Raw genomic sequence first — 22,035 nt, forward strand, 5'->3', positions numbered from 1 at the left:
AACTCCACTGCAGTAAGAAGGCACATGTTCCCTTCTGCTCCTAAACTACCCACTCCTGGTTGTACCACCCTCTCAGATATAGCTCATCATCTGGAAACAAGTCTCACTGTCCTAAACAAGAGTTCTGCAGGGGTAGGTAAAAGAAGCTGATCCAGAAGACAGTCTGATAATGGCCAGAAAAACAAGGACCTCCAAGGGTACGCAAGCATTACTTCTGGCAGTTTTGCAGATACCCCCTCTAGATTGTACCAGTGTTTCTGTGCCTAGTCCAAACCTATCAGGGAACATTGAGCATTATGTTTTTCCTATAAATCAAACAACACTTTGCTATCTGCCTTGGTGGTTTTGACAGCATCCATACCAATTGGTGGAGTGGTCATCTCAGAAAGGTCACTTGTCTAGTTAAGACACAAAATTCACTCTTTATATCCCTGAGAGGTCCCCACTTAGAAGATTTAACTGGAACTGGCAGCACTCTCACTTTTGAGTGAATTCTGTCCACGATGGCAGTTTGAAATGTCCTGTTCCCATTGCTCAGAGGATCATTCATAATTCACACACAGTGAGATTAAGACACAGACAAGTCAGATGCTGCCTAGCAGTTTATTGCTTTCATAAAAGTAGCAAAAGAGATAAGAAAGGAGGAGCAATAGAACAGATATTGAAATGTAAGCAAAGGTGTATTATAGATTGCAATAGGTAGTCACCACCACGGATCCAGCAGTGTCCTCATGGTCTGTTGGTTTTGGTGGTTCAGCAGGGAAGATCCCACCATGTCTTTTATAGTGCCCCCTTGTGGTTCTGTTTTTAACCAGACTCTCACTCCACATGCTCCTGCCAGACCATGCAGGGCACAAGACCCACACAGCTGTCACCTGGGCTCCGCTACGCTACTGAGCGTCTGGGCATCTGCCCCCTCAGAAATAGCCCAGCTGATTCGCAGACTCCTGCTCTGAGTCGTCCTTGCGGTCTGCCCAACCAAAAGGCCCTCAGTTCTCTTTTGATAGCAAAGCTTAGGTGGGTTTTGTTGCTAGAGAGTAACACAGCTGTGTTTGAGACAAGGCGCAAATACTGTCTTCCACAGCAGGAAGGCACAGCTCTATGTTGAACAGCCCACGTCTGGGTGGGCTGTGCAAGTCTGGATCCAAAGAACTGTTTTTAAAAAGCCCATCACTGTGATAAGGCTGGACATAGCTGAACGAGGGTAAGTGAGGAGGTGACATGGGCTGCTAGGACTGAGCAACTTCTGATATCTTTGTCGGTTTGGATACCTGGGTTGTACTGTATTCACAGCCAGCCCCCCTGGCAACAGCCCACTACACCCTCAACACTCACCTGCTGCTGACTTGAGTGGAAGGTGAGCATGCAGCTAAGTCTCTCTGAGAGTGTGGGCCGAGTGCTTTTTTATCCTTATGAGTGTATCTATTCACTCTGTTAGTAAGCTGTTTATAACATGTCAAAACGTTTTCAGGGATTAATTTCCTTCAAGGGGCTGTTGTTTTCCCTCAGTGCTTTGATAGGTGGAGGTAAACATGTTTTTGTTTGCAAGTAGCTTCAGGGGGAGAGTTGTTCTTGCAATGTAAGAGCAGAAGCTGGTTTTAAAGTGGTCTCCCATCAGATGTGAACTAGCATCTTCAGGAAAAAAAAGACTACTACACTAGGGAGTATTGCTTGAACAATACACCTGTGATGTGCTAAACACAGTTCAAACATTTGGTGTGTGCAGAATCCAATGCAGCTCGTTTTCATCTGTAGGATGCTCTGCTTCCCTGCACTTAGAGAAAAGGAAATTGAATATACAAGACATCCTCTTTTCTGCTGTTGTATAAAACTGAGCTTCCTCTTTCTAGAGTGGACTCAGTGAATGTTTTCTGTGCTGTCTCAATAGTTTTCAAGCCATTACCCAAACCCAAAACATAGGGTGCCAGGCTATAGTCAAAATACAATATGATCCCAGCAACACAATATTATCAAACTGTGTTTTTGCAATGTGAAAGAGGGAAGGAGAGAGGAATTTGGATCCACTTCCTAGATGGAGAGTGTAGTCAGTATCTCTGTGAGAAGGAAAGCTATTTAGATGGTAACATAGGAAATGTCAGTTTCAGTTTTTAACCTAAATAAAAGTAGGGTCTTAGCCTTAGTATAATCACATTGTCAAAACTGCAGAGAACTTAACTGATAGTTCCTTTCCCTGATTAAAATATTGATCTCCTCCTGCTGTATATGCTTGGGAAGGGGAAGAATTTTATCAGTGCTCAGTTTTTCTCTGGTAGATGGTTCAATGTCAGGCAGCTGTAAGAGAAGCGTAACCTTAAATTTAGACGCACAAGTTCCCATTCAAATTCCAGTGTATGGCTTTAAAATTTCTGACAGCTGGCCATTGCCAGTCAGAGGCAGCAGGAGCTGCTTGGGGATGCTTGAAGGATTCCTAGCACCAGGAGTGTGAGACAAGTGTGAGAAGCTTCCACCAGATGTCTCTGTCATGCAATGTTGCTTCCCTGGACCATTTTCGGTGTTTGACACATACCTGCAGATTCATATGAAGCATATTAACATTTTGCAATTGTTATCCAAATTCTTATAAGGGTCTAATTCATGAAGTTGGTGCCTCAGTTTTCATTATACTTTATTTAATTCCCGTTGACGTATCCATTCCATTGAACTCTCACGAAATAATTTCGAGGCTAACAATGTAGTTGCTGTTTTCCCTTTCACAAATACAGATGCAGTGATAACAGTAGAACATGAGCCTGTAGATGTCCAGGAAAACATTCTGGAAGAGAAACGAGATTTTCATAAGTCTCTTCCACTTCTCTACTTGAATTTCAATTGGTCTGCATGCTGATAGGTCTTGCTGTCATGTCAAAACAAAACAAAACAAAAGAGGAAAAAAAATCTTTTATGGAAGAGAAGAAGCAGGTTTGATGCTAACTGGTCTGCTTCCTGCTTCACCATGGTGCCATTTTGGGGTGGTGTTGCAAAGACAGCTGCTGCATGCAGCTGTGAGACTGGCTCAATTCTGCTCAGCCATCGGCATCCTGGGTTAGTGGGGCAGAAGTATGTCTTGGCTTGGATTTGTGCTGATGCCTGGAGCACATCATCCACTGCCTTCTCAGCTAGCATGTCCTGTGTGGGAGGGAGGGTGATACCCCAGAAACTCTGGGGATGACAGGAAAACTGATTGCTTCTACAACTGTTTGGTGACAAAGTGCTGCAAAGCACAACCTAGAGCACAAGGAGGAGGATATGGCTGGGAGTCTCATCATCTGCATGAATCATGATAGTGATAATGATAATGAATTAGAGTGCCAGCAGTCTCCCAGGAGGCCATTTTCTCATTCTTACTGTTGCTATATATATGAAATCCATACAGATGTCAGTCAGGCTTGTCGATTTTGTCTGTTTATAAATGATAACAAAAGGATAAACAGGAATGCACTCAAATATAGTTCCTGTAACAGGGAGCACCCCAGGCAAAGTAGAAGAGGTTTTGCAATATGTGTGGATAGAGAAAAGTTCTGCATTTGTTCTTGTGGGGTGCTGAGGCTAAAGTCTCAGAATATCTATTTTATGATTGCTCTTTTCCTGGAGGTATCACATCAGTGGGTTTGTACACTGGATAAGAACTTTGGACCTTTTACAGTGAATCTTTCCACTGACACAGAAGATCTATTTCAATTATCCTTTATAGACAGTGTTATGTTACTCTATGAGTGACTATGCTGTGCCTGTTTTCATGGAAATGCAAGTGCCCCTAATTATTTCCAGTCCAAATACACATGAGAAATACTAGTTAAGAGAATGTAATATTCCTCTTTACACAGTACTCATCAGGTCAATACAGAAATTCAGTGACTCAATAACATGCAACAGGCATGGAGGCCAAAATCAGTTGGAAGCAAGATTTCTCAAACACTGTCCAGGAAGCTCACAAAATCAGCCTTCTTTCGTTCTCTTAAGGAAAGTGATCTGCATTAAGGAGAGTCAGCAAAATTTTGGTAGCAGAGGATTGTCCTCATTTGTAATTGCTGTTTGGGCAGAGTGGTCATGGCATTTCCTAATAACCTTGACAACACACATCTCTGCTATTGGAACCAGAGTTGTCATTATTGTCTGAATATCCAACACACTGCAGTTTAGTGGATATGTAGTTCAAATATGACTAAGATGTGAGCAAGCTCATCTAGTGTTGCACAAACTCAGTTTGGTTTTATTTCTGAGTGCTATACGTGAAACCAATAGCACTTGACAGTATATCACCCAACGCTCTTAATCTACTCTAGTTCGTCTGAAATAGGAAAAGAAATGTTGAGAACACAGAAGAAAAGTCATGCTCATCAGCCTAAGTCAAGGTCCTTTGTGCTTCTTCGTACCTTCCTAGAACCTCTGGTCAATTGGCTTCCACTTTGCATTAGTTGTTGCTGTGCCAAGGCTTGCAATGTACCTGGAGGGCTCTTAAACCTATTTCTGACAATATTGATGGAATCATTCCGACATTAGTCAGATTACTCCTACAAGACAAGCAAAGATGCTAGCCACAGCATGTCTTCTTTTCTCAGCATCACTCCCCCATGCACTGTCATGTGAGTAGCAAGTGTCTTTTTAGCCTGGAGAGAAGTTTGTTGGAAGCAGATGCTGTAAAGTTAGAGTCATTCTAGAAGAAGTGCATGCCGCTACAGCAAATGATCCATCCACAGAGGCAGAAATTACTCTTTCTCTGCAATCTCAATAAAGTAGAAGTCCTCTGCCAGTTTTCTCTCTCCTTCTTGAATGATTGTGCTGTGTATCGGTCTGCTGGACTGCATCAATACCTTCTTGCAAGCCAATAATTCATTGCCATGCTTTTGGCTCAGTCCTGCTGCTCAGATATGCAAGTGCATGCTTTTGCCTATATGAAAAATCAGCTACTGCATATGCCCACACAGTACAGTAGCAGACTTTACAAGATATGTGAAATCTGTGTGCCAGCATTATTTGTGGGCGTTGAGCCCTTAAGCTTCAGAATATATTTATTGAATACAAAATACTGATAAAAATGCAGCAGTATGTTTCTGTTGTAGGTCTAAGAAACATTTGTGAGTATGTGCAAGCAGTCTCATTGGACAGGACTGCTTTTTTTCCCCTCTTGTTCTTAGCACATAGCAGAAAGGGGCTGGGACTGTCACCATGCTGAGGTGCTCCCACATTATCAATAATTATGATTGAACAGCAGTGTAAGGGTTAATCTCAGAAAGATGTAATAGAAGTATGTTAATTTCTGTTGATTTTTTGGGCCAGTGAATGTATATCTTCATGAGTTTTGGAGAAGCCTCAAATGTTTCCAGTCTCAGTGTAATAGCACTTTTTTTATTTTTTTTGCTGTCAGTCAGTCCCAAAGTGAGCAGAGCTGACAGATGTCAATTCTTTCAGATTTTCCTTTTCCTAAGAACCTTGACAGCTTGAGATGCAGGAGCAACAAACTTACTCTTCCCTCTCACCCCCTTCCCCCATCCCTATTTATTTCCACTGTAGCTGCCTTCTCTCTCACAAGCAGACATAGATTTCGGTCCCTATCATGCAGCATCAGTACTCTACCCTCGCTTTGCTGAAAAAGATCCAAGGAACAATACAACAGGCTACCTGTTCTTTTCTGTCTGCCTTATGCTGTGGTGACTATCTTTCATGCTTTCATTTTGGAAGCAGTTAAATATGACAGAAGAACTATAGGATAGATACAGATAAGTAATGATGTGCTACTCAAAAAGATCTGCTACAGCTCTACAATACTTGCAATATGCTTATCAACAAAATAAAATGCAAACAAATTGAAAAGAAAGGATTTGCATTTTCATTGGCAATAAATAATCCAAACTGAAAGATCTGTGGCTTTATTCTTGTTGCTATTACATTCATTTAAAGCAAAACAATAGTTGTGTATCATGCTGCTTATGTACACAGTTAGTAATAACCAGCTGTTTGAGGCTGGATTACATGTTCTGGCTCAAAAGGGAAAATATGACCTCTCTGAATAGTTCCAGAGGATGTTTATGTGATTGAGAGTTAAATAGTTAAACCTCTTTGGTAGTTTGATTTTGTACAGTAGGTCTTCCATAAAATAACATTGAGTTGACTGCTACCTGCAGTCACTGAGGGCTAGTAATTTGTTGCCATTCTATTTCTTAGTTTGATTTCTGTGTGGGTAAACCTGTTTCCCTGTGACTGCTTTTTATATTTAAGTTTCAAATTGTGCATCTCTAAAATCTGATCAGGACAAGCAAAGCCTATTTATTTTTTTCTGGAAAGTTCATTAGCCAAAAAGCTTTACCAGATGAAACCCTTCCCTAGTTCTCAGAACACCTTCTTTTTTAAAGTGCAGATTGATAGATTTTAGCTCAAACATGCAATAAACAGGAGCAGGGCTCTTCTTGTAACAGGCAGTCCTAGGAAAAATGTGGTTTAATTTGCAGCCTGTGAAAAAATCTTAATGGGATAATTAATGGAGGGCATATCAGGAAAACCAGCTTACAATCTCTATGCCATTTAAAATCACATATTTTATCTGTCTTTTTTCCCTCTTTTGACAAAAACATTAATCTCTCTCCTATACTGTAAGTCCTTTAGGACAGCAAAGGGAATTGAGGGAAAAAAAAACACCAAAACAAAAAGAGAGACTCTCCTTTTTAAGCATAAACATTTTCAATGACTTGGGAGAAGTGATTGCTGCTGGGAAATGGATCCACCTCTCAGTTCCTTCTGATGACAATCTCTACCATAGAATCATAGAATCAACCAGGTTGGAAGAGACCGCCAAGATCATCCTGTCCAACCTAGCACCCAGCCCTAGACAATCAAGTAGACCTTGGCACTGAGTGACTCATCCACTCTTTTTGTGAACACCTCCAGGGATGGCAACTCCACCACCTCCCTGGGCAGCCCATTCCAATGGCAAATCACTCTGTGAAGAGCTTCTTCCTAACATCCAGTCTAGACCTCCCCTGGCACAACTTGAGATTGTGTCCCCTTGTTCTGCTGCTGATTGCCTGGGAGAAGCCTCTATCCAGCGTGGGCGCTGTGTGGCGCCTGCTGTGGTTTTCCAGCTCATGGAGAATCAGGAGAGCCCTACACATGAAACAGGGTGAATCACAAGCCTGTCCCTCTTGGGGGAGTGCACAGTCCAGTAGTGCTTCCCAATTACATAGTCTTCCTGGCTCATTTTCAGCAGTTATCCAAAAAGTCCATTGCAAACCTATCCATGCAACAATGTTTAGGGCTAAAGAAAATTGAGAAAATCAGAATTAGATGAGAAAAATGTTTATGATGACAGTAAGAAGTTGCATTTTTTGGATAGTGCTTTAACTAGCTGAACAGCCTTGTTCAGCCTGCTCTCACTGTTGTTGTGCTGTTCCATGTACCATGTTATTTAGCTGGTTATTTGCTTTGTTTTGTTTCATATAGAATAAATGTTCTGTCTTTAGTTAAGTTATTCTCTGTGACTATAATGTTCTTCTTTTCTATTCAAGCAGGATCTGTTCCATCTGAATGATAAATTGGATAGAAGTTGCAGTAGTTAGAGGAAGAAAAGTCATACTACACTGGAGGTCATCATCCTGTAAGGTAAAGTATAATATTGTGACAGAGGCCATAGCAGGTGTTAAAGTGACATAACACAGAAGTGTTTTACACCATCTGAAATTGTAATGAGAGCGAACAGCCCAAGGGTGGATTTCTTACTGGTGCAACAGCCAGATTGCCCTAGGAATGAAAGGTAATTCACAGACTGCTGCAAGAAACAGACTATCGAATTAGTTCGTGCATAGTAAGTGTTCTCCAGCATCAGCCCTGTGCATTTGTGACTATAAGGTCCTGGGCGACATGCTCTTGCACCACTGGCGGCATGCTGTGATCCTTTCGGCTCTCGCTAGCCAAGTGGCAAGGGGCTATCGCAGTTCTTAGGACTTGAATCAAGATCTGTCAAAGCTAAGGGGACATCTGCCTGTTGTTTCAAAGCAAACTGATTCCAGGCTCCGCACAGCCCCGGAGGGAAGGACGGAAGGACAGGGCTTGGTGCTGCAGTAGGTGGCACTCTGTCCCCAGTCAGCCCAGCCTCTGTCCCTGCATCCTCGCAGGAGGCGCTGGGCAGCTGGAGGTGGTAAATTTTTGCTTAGCATCTGAAGGCAAGCCTCATGTCTTGCTGGGAGGATGAGACATCCCATGTCTTATTTGCAGAAGAAGGGGTATAAACCTTTTGTCATCCTGGGTCTATCCAAAATGAAATAGATCTATTTTGCTTAATTTCTCCTGCATTTTAATTGTGCTGCTGTAACTGATGCTTTATTTCTCCCAGAGTGAAGTAAGTTTTGAACCAGCCCTTTAGATGTATATTCCTTCCTTCCCCCTGCCCCACTAAATGTCAGATAAACCAGCATTTAACAGTGCACATTAATGCAGATGTGGGAGCTAGCACTCTACAAATACTCTCTTTCCTAACTGTTTTCTGTAGATTTTTTTCATCAGAGTATGAAACCATGGAATAGAAATGCTTTTCCACTCTTCTGTTGCTCGAGGTGCAATTGTGAGACCAGGAATATTGTTAGTGCAATGCTTTAAACTCTTACAACAGTTTGGTTTTTCTTCTCTCAAAATACTTTTTACAAAAATAAATTGCACCTGGTGCCCTGGTTTCATTTCTGCATGCTGTCTTCTCAGAGGTTTCACATAACTCAGAAATGGAAAGTCAAACTACACAGTGTGCTTTTGCTGGCTGTGTATGCAGGGGTAGACTAAAGAAAATACTACATTTATTCTCAATCCAGTGTGCATTTCCAGTGCTGAGTAAATACTAAACACAATGACTGAAAGGTCCTGTTACTAAGGCAACCAACTCTCGCGTTATCTTTAAATATATATACATACTCCCTATACTACTTGGCAAAAAAAATACAACTCCAAACTTGTCAAGATTTGGTGAACTGAATTCTTGATGAGGTTTGTCTTAGAAAAGGTTAAATGTTGTGTTTACCTCAGATTGGGCATTCTGGTTGACAAAAAGAGCAATAACAGAAGCTTAGAGAAAGGATAATAGTTTTCAAGTTGCAGAGAATAGGACAGCTTGTACAAAGTATGTGTTAGGACAAAACTTTCTAAGGCTTCTGTGTGCAGTAAGTGGTTTCACAGAATTAGTGCTTGTAAATATTTCATAGTGCCTCCTGAGACAGCTCATTTTGCTTGCTGTGGTAGGCAGGCCAGTGTATTTCTCTCTTGTGGTAATTGTAAACCAAAGAAAAGGAATGCCCAGCAGCATGGAGTATGGTGTGTAGTCTCTACATCTTGCTCTCGATATTTATATAGTTCTGTGTGCATATTTTCAATATTAGAACTTGGTGTTGCTCCAAAGGAATGGAGAGTGTAGTTGAGGCACTGCTTACATAGTAGCTCTCATTCAGCTGTCACAGACACAACTGACCTTTTTTTTTTTCTGTCACTGTTTATCTTGAGGGCCTCTCAGCTGTACTTTTATACCTTGTGTTTAAAAAAAAGATGTTTCAGAGGGAGTTCAGTGCTCATACTTATGCTTGTGCAGTGGCAATTTCATTCAGGGATGAAAACTCAGCAACAACACCCTAGAAGGAAGGGTGTCTGAAAGTCCAGAATTTAATGGGCTGACTTCAGCCATCCCTTGTAGGCAGTCTTCAGTTTTGTGACATATGGGCTGGGAAGTACATATACTGGAGCAGACCTTGGACTGGACAAGTTTGCAGCTTCTTGCAACTCACCACGCTGTCATCAAAGTATTACAAGTCTATGCAGGTTTATACTGAAGTTTTTAGGAGTTAATTTTAAAATAAATAAATATTTAACAAAATCTTGGGTTAATTTTCTCACAAGTTATGAGGGACCACACCCAGGATGGCCAGCTGAAACAACCAGTGGGATATTCGATACCATGCTAACATCTTACCTCTTATATAAAGGGCAGGAGAGGACTGGCCCAAGCAAGCACAGTACTTTTTGGCATGTTGGGTCACTGAGTGAGTGGGCATGTTTTGTGTCACTCACTTTATATATTACTTCATTAGTATTATTGTTATTCTTGTTGTTTCTTTATTCTTTGTATTGTTCTGTTGAACTTTCCTTATGTCCACTCCTGGGATTCTGCCTTTTACTCTTGATTTTCTTTCCCATCCCACAGCAGGGAGTAGGAGCATCATGTGAGTGGCTGTGTGCAGCTGAGCTGCCAGATGGGCCTAAGCCACAACACTCCATTTTAGTGCACTATCCCAGCAGCTTGGGACACTAAATTAAGTTGTCTCTGAAGGTGTTACTCAGCTCTACATATTCACTGGCAGTGAGTATCTCTGCCAGTCTGCTATTGGCAGGTATAAAAGGGGTCACAGAATAAGCCTAAGAATCAGTGAAACGGTATTAGATGAGACTTTATTTTCCAAGTGAAGTCTTAGTCCCAGTCTTTCTCTCATGGCTGTAAGTGTTGAGGCACTTTGCAAATACTTCTATTGTCTTTGTTATGTTGAAAAAGTTATTGTTCAGAATTGGGGAAATTTGCCTATGGGGAACAGAGATCTCTTCACTGTTGGTTGTTTTTGGTTTTGTGTTTGTTTTTTTTCTTGTCTTGTTTCTTGTTTTTTTCTAACCCTTTCTCACAGATCATACAGTAAGGCTAGGAGGTCCTTATCCATGTCCCTTAGTTAGGTTACTCTCTCTCCATGGCTCGAGTCCAAGCACCTTCAAGCTCTTTTTGACATCTTAGAAGTGACATCATTCTGTTTCCAGTTTTAAAAAGTGCCAGTGAAACACTGAGGCTGAGAAAAAAATCCTTGCTCCCAAATAATCTACTTTAGAAGAAACTTTTGTCTCATTTCTTTCCCAGGCTTTTCAGAAGTTTCCCTTGTGTGGTCTTAAAGGCAATGATTGTAATTAGGGGAATACCTTGTCCCAAGCACAACTGATACAGTCCTTTTGCCAATTATCCCCCAACAGGGATAAAAGTATTTTATTACCCTTAAATCCACAGGTCAAATGTGGTTTAAGCAAAGTATCCAACCCCAATGCTTAACTGCAGTGTAAATGAGGTCTGTCCAATACAGTTGTTTTCCTGGCTCACTAGCAGATGCTCAAGGAACACACTCTCCCCTTGGAGGCCTCTGTCCATCTGGAGTTCCCGAGAAGCCCTTAGGCTTTGCTTCTGTTTTATCAACAATAAGCTTCTTGCTCTCAAAACCTTCAGGGAATGTGGATTACGGATGCATGGAAATGGGATTTTTGGTAACAAGTGGCCAAATGTTCAGACATCTCCTCTAAAGACATTTGTGCTTCTAGTGAAAAAAAGAGTCTGATCCCAATAAGGAATCTGTTTCTAAATTAATAATGATTTTAAAAACTCCTCAGGTCTGAGATACATTAAAATACAAGGTGACATTTGAATAGGTACTGTGGGTCAGACTCTGATGCTCTAAGGCACATGGAGTACAGTTTTACTTGCAAGTAGTTCCATTAATTTCAGTGACCCAGTTATGGAGTAAGACACCACTCAGCAAAAGAAAAGATGTTAAAAATCTGCCCACAGTATTTGATAACTTGATTTCTGTACTGCTTCTCAGACCCAGTCACCCCGTTCTGCTTTCACCACAGTGCAGCATCATTTCATAGATGCTGACATCTCTAGATGGCTGTCAGCCTTTGTAGTGAAGAACATTAATGTTGTAGCTGTGTCAATAAAGCAGATATGCATCCATTCATGAGGATCTTTTTTTCCAATGATTCTTGTAAAATTATTTGGATTCTTTTTTCCCCTTTAAATTTGATATTCAGGTTTCTGTGACTGTGGTAACTTCTGTGTATTTGCATATAGTAGGCTGTGCAGCTGCAAAACTGCATTGGAGATAATTGATTTTCTCCCTGAAGTAATTTGGTGCTCTTCACTTCAGAGATCATCCTTTGGATTATCGACATCTTATTATTAGTCATTTGCAAAATTATTGCTATGCCTATGAGGTTCACACACTTGGCTTCTTTTCCTCAGGGTTTGCTTTCCAACCAGGAGGATTTTAATCCTCTTCTACTTAGGGGGGGGCGGGGGGGAGAAGGAAAGGGGGAAAGGCAAGCCAGCTAACTCTGCTGGCACCTTTCTCCACAAGGCTGACATTTCAAATCAGTGCTTCTTGCTTGCCTTTATGATAGCCTCGGAAAATGTTACAAAGAGCTTGGTCAGTGATGATAACCTCAGCAGAGCACTGACCTACAGCAAGGAGAGGAGTGTTTCCAGATGACTACAGTGTATTAGCAAGTAAGAAGTTTGTCCTTACTTGACTATGCTGTCACAATTTTCAGTGTTTCACAGCTGGACTAACTTTATGATAGCTCTACCCCATTCCTCCCCCCCACCCCCTGCATTTCCAATGAAATTCTAACTTCAGTATAAGACTTTACTCTACCCTAAATGGCAGGTAAACTGTCTGCCTAAAATTAATCGTATTATTTAGTTAAATATAAAAAAAATATCAGAATGGCCTTTGAAGATTCAGAGTGGACAGAGGGTGTGAGCCTTTTTGGTTCGGGTTAGATGTTCTTTTAGTGACAAAAAGTGAAAATCATGTTTTAGAAAAATTTTCACCAAATGTATTGTTTGATTCTATGATTCGGTGATTCTATTAAATTTCCAAGGCACAGTGGTTGGTTAGTTGTGTTGATTTTTGAAGCATCTAGGACCTTATAGAAGTGTCAGTGATAATCTAAGTATAAGGGAATGTTTAAGTCTTGGGTACTGCTGGTTCTCAGTTTGAATCATAGAATCATAGAATCAGTCAGGGTTGGAAGGGACCACAAGGATCATCCAGTTCCAGCCCCCCTGCCATGGGCAGGGAGACCCTACCCTAGATCAGGCTGGCCAGAGCCTCATCCAGCCTGGCCTTAAACACCTCCATCCATAGGGCCTCAACCACCTCCCTGGGCAACCTATTCCAAGCTCTCACCACTCTCATGCTGAACAACTTCCTCCTCATATCCAGCCTGAACCTACCCATCTCCAGCTTTGCTCCATTCCCCCTAGTCCTGTCATTACCTGATATCCTAAAAAGTCTCCCCAGCTTTTTTTAGGTCCCTTTCAGATACTGAGAGGCACTCTGTTTTCATAGCAAGAAAATGGTTAGAAAATTTTCACTAAGTGTCTTGGTTGATTCTGTGACAAACCCTATGAGGAGAGGCTGAGGTATCTGGGGTTGTTTAGCCTGGAGAAGAGGAGGCTCAGGGGGGACCTCATGCTGTCTACAACTACCTGAAGGGAAGCTGTAGCCAGGTGGGGGTTGATCTCTTCTCCCAGGCAACCAGCAACAGAACAAGGGGACACAGTCTCAAGTTGTGTGGGGGGAAGTATAGGCTGGATGTTAGGAGGAAGTTGTTGCCAGAGAGAGTGATTGGCATTGGAATGGGCTGCCCAGGGCGGTGGTGGAGTTGCCATCCCTGGAGGTGTTCAAGAAAAGACTGGATGAGTCACTTAGTGCCATGGTCTAGTTGATTGGCTAGGGCTGGGTGCTAGGTTGGCCTGGATGATCTTGGAGGCCTCTTCCAACCTGGTTGATTCTATGATTCTATTAAATTTCCAAGGCACAGTTGTTAGTTATGTTGGTTTTTTAAGCATTTAGGACCTTATAGAAGTGACAGTGATAATCTGAGTATAAGGGAATGTTTAAGTCACCGGTACTGCTGGTTCTCAGTTTGCACTCTGATTTTGTAGCAAGAAAATGGTATTTATCAGACCTTACAGTTTTCAACCACTGCATGGAGTAGGAGGAGTGACTCAGTGCTTCCATTACCACCCGTGATGCCCTGCTTGCACCTTTAGATGATTTCTGACTTGCGTTTCAGGTAATCATTGAGTAGGTAGGACCTGGTTTTAGTTACATAGTTGTGTCTGAATTAGGTGTAGGGGTGAAAATGATGGAGCTGTTGCAGTAACATCTGTGGCAGTAGCATGGTAACTTCCTCATTGTGTATGCATTTCATTGTAAATCAAGCTTTGTAAGCTTCCTGCCAAGCTCATCATCCTGTGGAAAAACAAATAATGCCAAATTGGGACCCACAAACTTATTTACAATTTTCTGATTTTCCAGTCATAGTTTCCATGGTGCTGGAAGAAGACTGATGTAAAGACGTGGTGTTCTGGGACAAAATATTAGATAACAATAAAGGCTCTGACTGCCAATAACATTTCTTCTGTTGAATAGTGTTAATTTTGGCAGTATGCACATGTACATGCATGTGCATATGCACAAGCCTCTCGTTTTTTTCTGAATTTATGGCTTTCTTTTTCTTGAGAACTCTTGTCATCTACCCATGAGGAGCTCAGGAATATTCCTGTGAACTGAAGAAGGATTCTGAGTTTCATTAATCTTAGGCTAGCCCTGACAGCCTGATCTAGAGTAGGGTGTCCCTGCCCATGGCAGGGGGCTTGGAACTAGGTGATCCTTGTGGTCCCTTCCAACCCTGACTGATTCTATGATTCTATGACAGATGAGCCTCTAATCTCAGACTCACATTTCTCTGGTAAGGGAGATTCTGCAGTCTTCTCTGTAAACTTGTTCCTTTGCCTAACTTTTCCCATAGTTATAACATTTACCTAATATTAAATCTCAATTGTCCCTTGCTGCACCTTAAACACGTTATTTCTTGTTCTGTCCTTGTTCTCTAATGAGAATAATTGGTCTACATCCTCTCTGTAACAGCCCTTTGCATATTTGTAGACTGTAATGCTTCCCCTCAGTCCTCTTTCCTCCAAACCCTGCAAGGCCTGCTCTCGTAACCTTTTCTCAGAGGTCTTGTTTACTAACTCTTTAATCATTTTTGTTGCTCTCATCTGAACTCTCTCCAGTTTCTCTGTCTGTTTTAAAATGCGGTGCCCCAAAATGAATGCTGTTCTCTGAATGGGGCTTAGCTGATGCTAAGTAGAGCAGAATAATTATCTTGCTTGTTTAACACAAGGTATTCCTCATCGTGGTTTTTGCCTTGTCTGCCAGAGCCTGGTCCTCTGACCTCTCCTTTATTACCCAACAGAAAACAGAAACTTTCTAGTGCAACATTTTAGGGCAAAGAGAAATAAATTAAGTTCTGATGTCTTAATTAGTCTGCTTTCCAAAGGAGAGGCACTCTCTTACCCCTCTACTTATAACATGGAGGAGCACCCAGCAGCCGAGCTTTCCTGTCCTCGGTTGGGGGGTCCTAGGAGGCATTGAGGTCACTCACTCCACAGATGCTCCTTTCCACAACACACACTTTGGTGTTGTGCTCCTCTTCCCTATACCTGCCCAGGTGCCATGACCTCCTATGCTTTCCCCTCATCTGTGCCCCACAGATCAGTGCTGCTGTGTCCAGGGACTGCAAGAGCCCCCAGTCCTCAGGTGATGTTCCTTGATAGTGAGGTTTCAGCCTGTCTGGCCTCCTGCAGACATGAGGCTGGCTCCACTGTCTCCCCACATCACCACCAAAGTTACTTCACATGTAAAACCAAGTGCTGAGCCTCAGATGATTGGTGCAAGCCTTGAGTGGTGTGAGGGCAGCACTGCTGAGGGCCCAGCTTTGGGCTGGATGCCCCAAACCATTTTCAGTGAGGATTCACCACTGCCCTTTTGGCCTGCCAGTAGTCAAGCTTTGAGGTTTGGTCACTGAATTTCCCAGTCCACTTTATCTCTGGAGAGATCTGCAGTGTGAGCAGGATGGAGCTGGAGAGGTGCGTATGGGTGCCAGCAGCATGCTGGTGACAGAAATATTAGGGTCAGAGAAGGAAGAACACATTAGTTTTTGCAGTCACACACAGCAGGCAGAGGATGTATTTATTGTAGTTCAAAAACAGTTGTCAAGGCAGGAGTTTTTATTTTATTTTCATGCCTGTACCATGAATTGTTTGGTTGAGTATGATTCCTGATACTTGTCTGGGCACTTGGTGTGAGAGATTTGAGTGGTGAGACCACCCTGCAAGGGCTACCAGGAGGAACTTCTTCCCAGAGAGAGTGATTTGCCATTGGAATGGGCTGCCCAGGGAGGTGGTGGAGTCACCATCCCTGGAGGTGTTCAAGAAGACTGGATGAGGCACTTAGTGTCGTGGTCTAATTGACTGGCTAGGGCTGGGTGATAGGTTAGACTGGATGATCTTGGAGGTCTCTTCCAACCTGGTTGATTCTATGATTCTATTATTCTTGGGCCATATGGCTTTGCATTCACTCTTTCAAAGCTCACAGATGGCAGCTAAGAGGTTATTTCCAAGATCTGTGCCAGCTCATGCCCCAGAAGTACATGATGCAGGGGCAAGATAAGAAACATAGGACATCGCTCATAATGGCAGCCATCACCATGTTCCATAGGAGCCTTTTGAAAGACTTGAGTCTCTTTACATTACAGTTTTCATTCGTAATACAAAGATAAATATACTTTCCAAGAAGTGCTGTGTGATATACTGTGGTGGTTTGGCCCTGGCTAGGGGCCACATGCCAACCAAAATCACTCTATCACTCTGCTCCTTATGTGGACGGGGAGAGGGAAAATTTAATGAAAGCGCAGGAGTCAAGATAGAAGCAGTTTAATAGGATGCAAAAGCCAAAGCAAAGGCAGCATGCAGAAGCAAAATCAAAGATGTTATTCTGTACTTCCCATCAAGCAGACAATGTTTTGGTCACTCCCCAGGAAGCAGGGCTTCAATACATGTAGTGATTCCTCTGGAGGACAGATACCATCAGTGAATGTCCCCACGCTTTCTTCTTTCACTTAACTTTTATATCTGAGCTGACAGCTGGCATGGAATACCCCTTTGGTCAGTTTGGGTCAGCTGGCCTGGCTGTGCCCCCTCCCAAGATCCTGCCCATCCCTCAGCCTAATGTTGCAGGGCAGGGGAAATGCTGGAAAAGTGCAGCCTTGATGCTTGACCTGGCAGCAGCCAAAACACTGGTGCGTTATCAACACTCAGCTACATCACTGCAAAACACAGCATTAAAAAGATGCTCTGGGGAGGATTACTGCAGCTCAGCCAAACCTAATACATACACTTAAAATGTCTGACAGGCTTTGGAGCTGAATACGCAGAGCTCTGTCTCTCAAACATCCCCTTTGACTTGCAGAATTTGGAGTCAGCCCTGGAGACCCTCTGACTGGAAGTGCTGCTGAAAATGATTACTTCTTTCAGAGAGCAAGACAATGCTTGCTGACACAATATTTTCCCTGAAAAAAAACCCTAAAATCTCCATAAATGAATTCTGCACAAGTGTCCCAGTCTCAGACTTTGAGGGAGAATGCAAGTGGTAAAAATACACTGACATCCCAGGCTCCACATTCAGCAACGGCACTGGGCCAAAGCTTCATCTTTGCTGAATCCACATTTGTTAAAGCAGAGTGAGGAAATGGCTATGGCTTCTTAAATCCTTGCCTGGCTTCTGGTCTACAGCCAGACTAGGGGGCCCAGGGGACTAGCAACATCTCCAAGGCTTTATAGTCACAAAGAATACAGACAGACAATAGTATAACCTGGGCAAATCCCCCGAGCCCTTTCTCCTTCCCTTCTGCCTCCCCTGCTGCCATGCGTCTGAGCAAAGGCGGCAAAGGAGCATCAGCACACTCTGAGCGAAGGTTTCAGCGTTGGCAATCAATCATGCATGCAGGTAGCACAGCTTCTCTCTTTTATCTCAGCACTTCTTAAGCAGTGCGGAGAGCGTGCCTACAATTTCCGAGGCTCCTGCCGAATGCAGCCGGCGTCAGTGACTGCTACGTTTTTCCAGATCGCTGCACCAGTATGCTGCCTGATAGACCTCTGGCATAATGTGCCACACTACCCAACTCCATGCTTGAGAACTAAAAAGGAGGAGACAGAAAGAGATGAACGGCATAGTTGTTTTGCATGCTGCACAGAGTGAAATGACACAGGAAGCAGGTCACCTCTTGAAGACGCACAGGAGTTATCGTTCTCAGTTAAATTAAGAGAAATGATTAAATGCCAGGTACTAGGGCACATATGGCAGATACTGCACAAGCACTTCTCTTGCTAAGAAAGTGACCATGTAAGCCACCAACTGACTTTAAAATAACAGAAAGTGTAGTTTCAAAATCACTATTGTTAATTTACTTTTTGGCAGAAGCAGAAGAATCCAGATTTGGCTGGGCATCTTACTTCACAGAATCATAGAATATTAGGGTTTGGAAGAAACCTTGAAAGATCATCTAGTCCAATCCCCCTGTCAGAGCAGGATCACCTAGTGTAGGTCACACAGGAACACATCTAGGTGGGTTCTGAGAGTCTCCATAGAAGGAGATTGCACAACCTCTCTGATCAGCCTGTTCCAGTGTTCTGCCACCCTCACAGTGAAAAAGGTTTTTCCTTATATTTAAGTGGAACCTCCCATGCTCCAGTTTGCACCCATTGCCCTTTGTGCTATCGTTGGACATCACTGAGAAGACTCTGGGTCTGCCCTCCTGACACTCACCCTTAATTCACAGTGTTAAAAATATACAGCATGCAAAGAGCACCTGAATGTATAAGGACATGGTGTCTGGCTTGCTCCATGCTTTACTGATGAGCTTGCATGGCCCTCAAAACAGCTTCCTGCATTGATCAAAGATCCATGAAACCCAAACCCAGCTGACTGCAGTCTACTGTCTCTTTTGGCTTCGCAAAGATATGAGACACACGTAAGCTAACTGAAGATGGGGACACTGTAGCAAAGTCTCCTGAAGTGTCTTCTCAAATCCAGCATCTCTATGGTGTTTCTTATTAGCCAGGGTCAATGCAACTGTCAGAGTAAATTCTTTTCTCAGGGAATTTTTCCTGCTGTCCCATCACTAACCTTTTTCTGGCTCAGTCACAGTGGGAAAACAGGACTAGAATAGTCCCTACAAAGTTTAGAGGGTTATTAACTACAGCCTACATGGCAAGTATCTTTGTATCAGATCTCCTACCCAAAGAAAGGCTTTTTCCCCCTGCACTTCTTTTAACCTTTCACTTCTCTCCAGCTAACACATTACTCATATTTAAAGGAAGGCACAGTTCATTTTAATGACTGTCCCACTCTGTATCAAAACTTTTCCATTCGTCTCAGGAAATTCAAACTATTAAGGGACATTTCTATGGGGAGAGAGACCTGTCCCATCTCTGAACTGTGATTCTGGAGTTTAGCAGTTTTCTGCTTGTGAAGATTGACCTCCTTCAAGAAATTTGTTCATGAATATTGTAATAGTTTTGGGCTTAATTGAAACTGATCTCATGTAAAAAAAACCTTCCCCCAGAAGTTTCTTCCCCCTCATTTCTTCATAAAGGGAAAAGAACTGCTGTATTACAGCAGAATAACATTGTCTTCATGGAGACCTCATGCAATATTGCACCTCAACATGAACTATTTAACGCAATCAAGCCTTACTTTATTTCCTAACACCTTAGGTCCTTTCAGCAACCTAGTCAGTGGAAAGTTTGGGGGAATTTCTTCATAGACTCCTGTTCTTTCAAGCTCAAAACATTACCACAAATTCTCTGACTCAGTGGAATAGTAGTTAAAAATAAAGGAAGGGAGTATGAAATCATCTCTTTGGTGTCCTAAGCCAGAGAGAGAAGCAGAAAAACTTTATTATTCAGCTAAACAGCATATAAACTCAGATCTCCACTGCTTGTCTTCAGTTGTTTCTGTCCAAGGGCAGTAGGGGAAACTGAACACAACAGCCTAACCTTTTCAGTTCACATCAAAAGATAACCAAGTCAATGTAGCATCTTTTGCCCCCACCCTTCTGAAGGACAGTGATAACTTTTGTAGTATAGGGTAGGATAGGATAAGATAGAATAGGATAGGACAGAATGAGATCAGAAGGTTGTTATTATACCTTACTTCTTTGAAATATATATGTCCATCTGTCCATATCTACTTTGCTACTCAGCTCCTGGCAATGTGATAGGCTATCTATCATGTTTTGGTTTGGTTTTTTTTTTAATCTTTAAAGGATGAGTAGGAAATGAAGTACCTGTATCTTTTAGAGACCAACTCTAAAAAAAAGTTCACTTTTAAATCCAGCTATTTCAGTTAGCAGGGCTTGGCACAGCCACTACGTCTGCTATCCCAGACCTTAAAAGATAATTTATAACAGAACTTTGAATGTTTCCTGGCTCAATGCATTTTTTAATATACTGGATCATTTGCATCAGTGTCTCTGTTCACCTTATATTTCATGAGTAAGTAAGTTGTGGAAGGTTAACCGTTTCTATAAAAAAATAGGACTTTATGTGGAAGTCAATATTGGCACAGTCTGTAGAAGCACTGTGGCTCAGCTGTCTGGGTGAATGTTTTGTCTCACTTTCCTTGCAATTCTTTTTGGGTCTACTGTCTTTCTTCTTCTTTAATTTAATTTTATTTGTTTTCCTAAAGTTAAGAGAAGAAAATTAAAAAACTAACATTAGCATCTGGTCAGGCCACACCTTGAGTACTGTGTCCAGTTGTGGGCCCCTCAGATCAAGAGAGATGTTGAGATACTGAAACGTGTCCAGAGAAGGGCAACAAAGCTGGTGAGGGGCCTGGAACACAGTCCTGTAAGGAGAGGCTGAGGGAGCTGGGGTTGTTTAGCCTGGAGAAGAGGAGGCTCAGGGGGGACCTCATTGCTGTCTACAACTACCTGAAGGGAGGCTGTAGTCAGGTGGGGGTTGGTCTCTTCTCCCAGGCAACCAGCAACAGAACAAGGGGACACAGTCTCAAGTTGTGCCGGGGGAGGTACAGACTGGATGTTAGGGGGAAATTCTTGCCGGAGAGAGTGATTGGCATTGGAATGGGCTGCCCAGGGAGGTGATGGAGTTGCCATCCTTGGAGGTGTTGAAGAGATGAGGCACTTAGTGCCATGGTCTAGTTGATTGTCTAGGGCTGGGTGCTAGGTTGGTTTGGATGATCTTGGAGGTCTCTTCCAACCTGGTTGATTCTATGATTCTATCAAATTCTTTAAACTGTCAAGTCACAGTCTGGCTAGCATTTCCCCTTATATAGTGCTCTGTGCCATGGTGAACATTTATGCTTATGGCACATCCCTTCTCGAGTAATTTATAGCATTTAAAAGCTTAGATGATCTCGTGGGCTTCTTGATTCCTTGGTGCTTAAGTGGACTCTTGGCTCTGTAGCAGCAATTCCAAATCTAGCAAGCAGCAGTGTACCACCACAGTGCCTGATTGCTACCATACTCATCCAAGGACATAACTAGCAGTATGAAAGATTTCTCCAAAGAGTGATGCACATAATTAACTGAATTACTTCAATAGGGTGTAGATAGGATACATTTAAAGTGGAACCTGTTACTGTGCCAGTGGCTGGATGAGAATCCTGCTGTACCGGCCGAGGGGTAAGAAAATTCTTCTCTGCCAGTTCTCAATGAAGAAGTTCTTGCTGTGACAGCAGATCTAGCTCACACGCTTGATTTAATGCCCTCAATTACCATATCTTTGTAATTATCGTCCATGTCTGATAAGTCTTGTGGAAACTATCAGGTCTTGAGTAGAGAATCTAGGAGTCTTGTAAGAATATAATGTCTTGAATTGATCTTTCTGTTTAATGTTTCATCACTCTGCTACCAATTGATCATTCTTTGAATAAAATGACTGCATAGCTGTATGCCAACACTTGTGATTCATTTTCACTTAGCTAATCAAAATGTTGTTTCACAAGACCCTGATGATGTTCAGGATACCTTTTAGGAGGTATTACCTTACTCCAAGCTGGCTGACTCAGATGGTCAATTTCTTATAACATTAGCAAACCAACCCCTGTGATTTACGTGTCATGCTTTTGTCTAGCAAACACTTCCTACGGGGCTACAAAACTACTTCACAGAATCACAGAATGTCAGGGCCTGGAAGGGACCTTGACAGATCATCTAGCCCAGCTCCCCTGCCAGAGCTGGGTCACCTGTACCAGATCACACAGGAATGCATCCAGGTTGGTCTTGATTATCTCCAGAGAGGGAGACTCCACAACCTCCTTGGGCACTGTTGCAGTGTTCTGTCACTCTTACAGTGAAGAAATTTTTCCTTATGTTTACAGGGAACTT

At 42.6% G+C, this 22,035-nt stretch overlaps 1 long non-coding RNA gene across 1 annotated transcript; it reads left to right on the forward strand.

Moving 5' to 3' along the window:
* Positions 1 to 1,041: 1,041 nt before the first annotated feature.
* On the forward strand, positions 1,042 to 17,249 carry LOC135180098 (uncharacterized). Its single transcript, XR_010304271.1, has 3 exons — positions 1,042 to 1,204; positions 7,503 to 7,593; positions 17,097 to 17,249. It is a non-coding gene; the product is annotated as an uncharacterized LOC135180098 (long non-coding RNA).
* Positions 17,250 to 22,035: the final 4,786 nt, after the last annotated feature.

Source organism: Pogoniulus pusillus, chromosome 12 (genome assembly GCF_015220805.1).
Source record: "Pogoniulus pusillus isolate bPogPus1 chromosome 12, bPogPus1.pri, whole genome shotgun sequence".
Taxonomy (NCBI): domain Eukaryota; kingdom Metazoa; phylum Chordata; class Aves; order Piciformes; family Lybiidae; genus Pogoniulus; species Pogoniulus pusillus.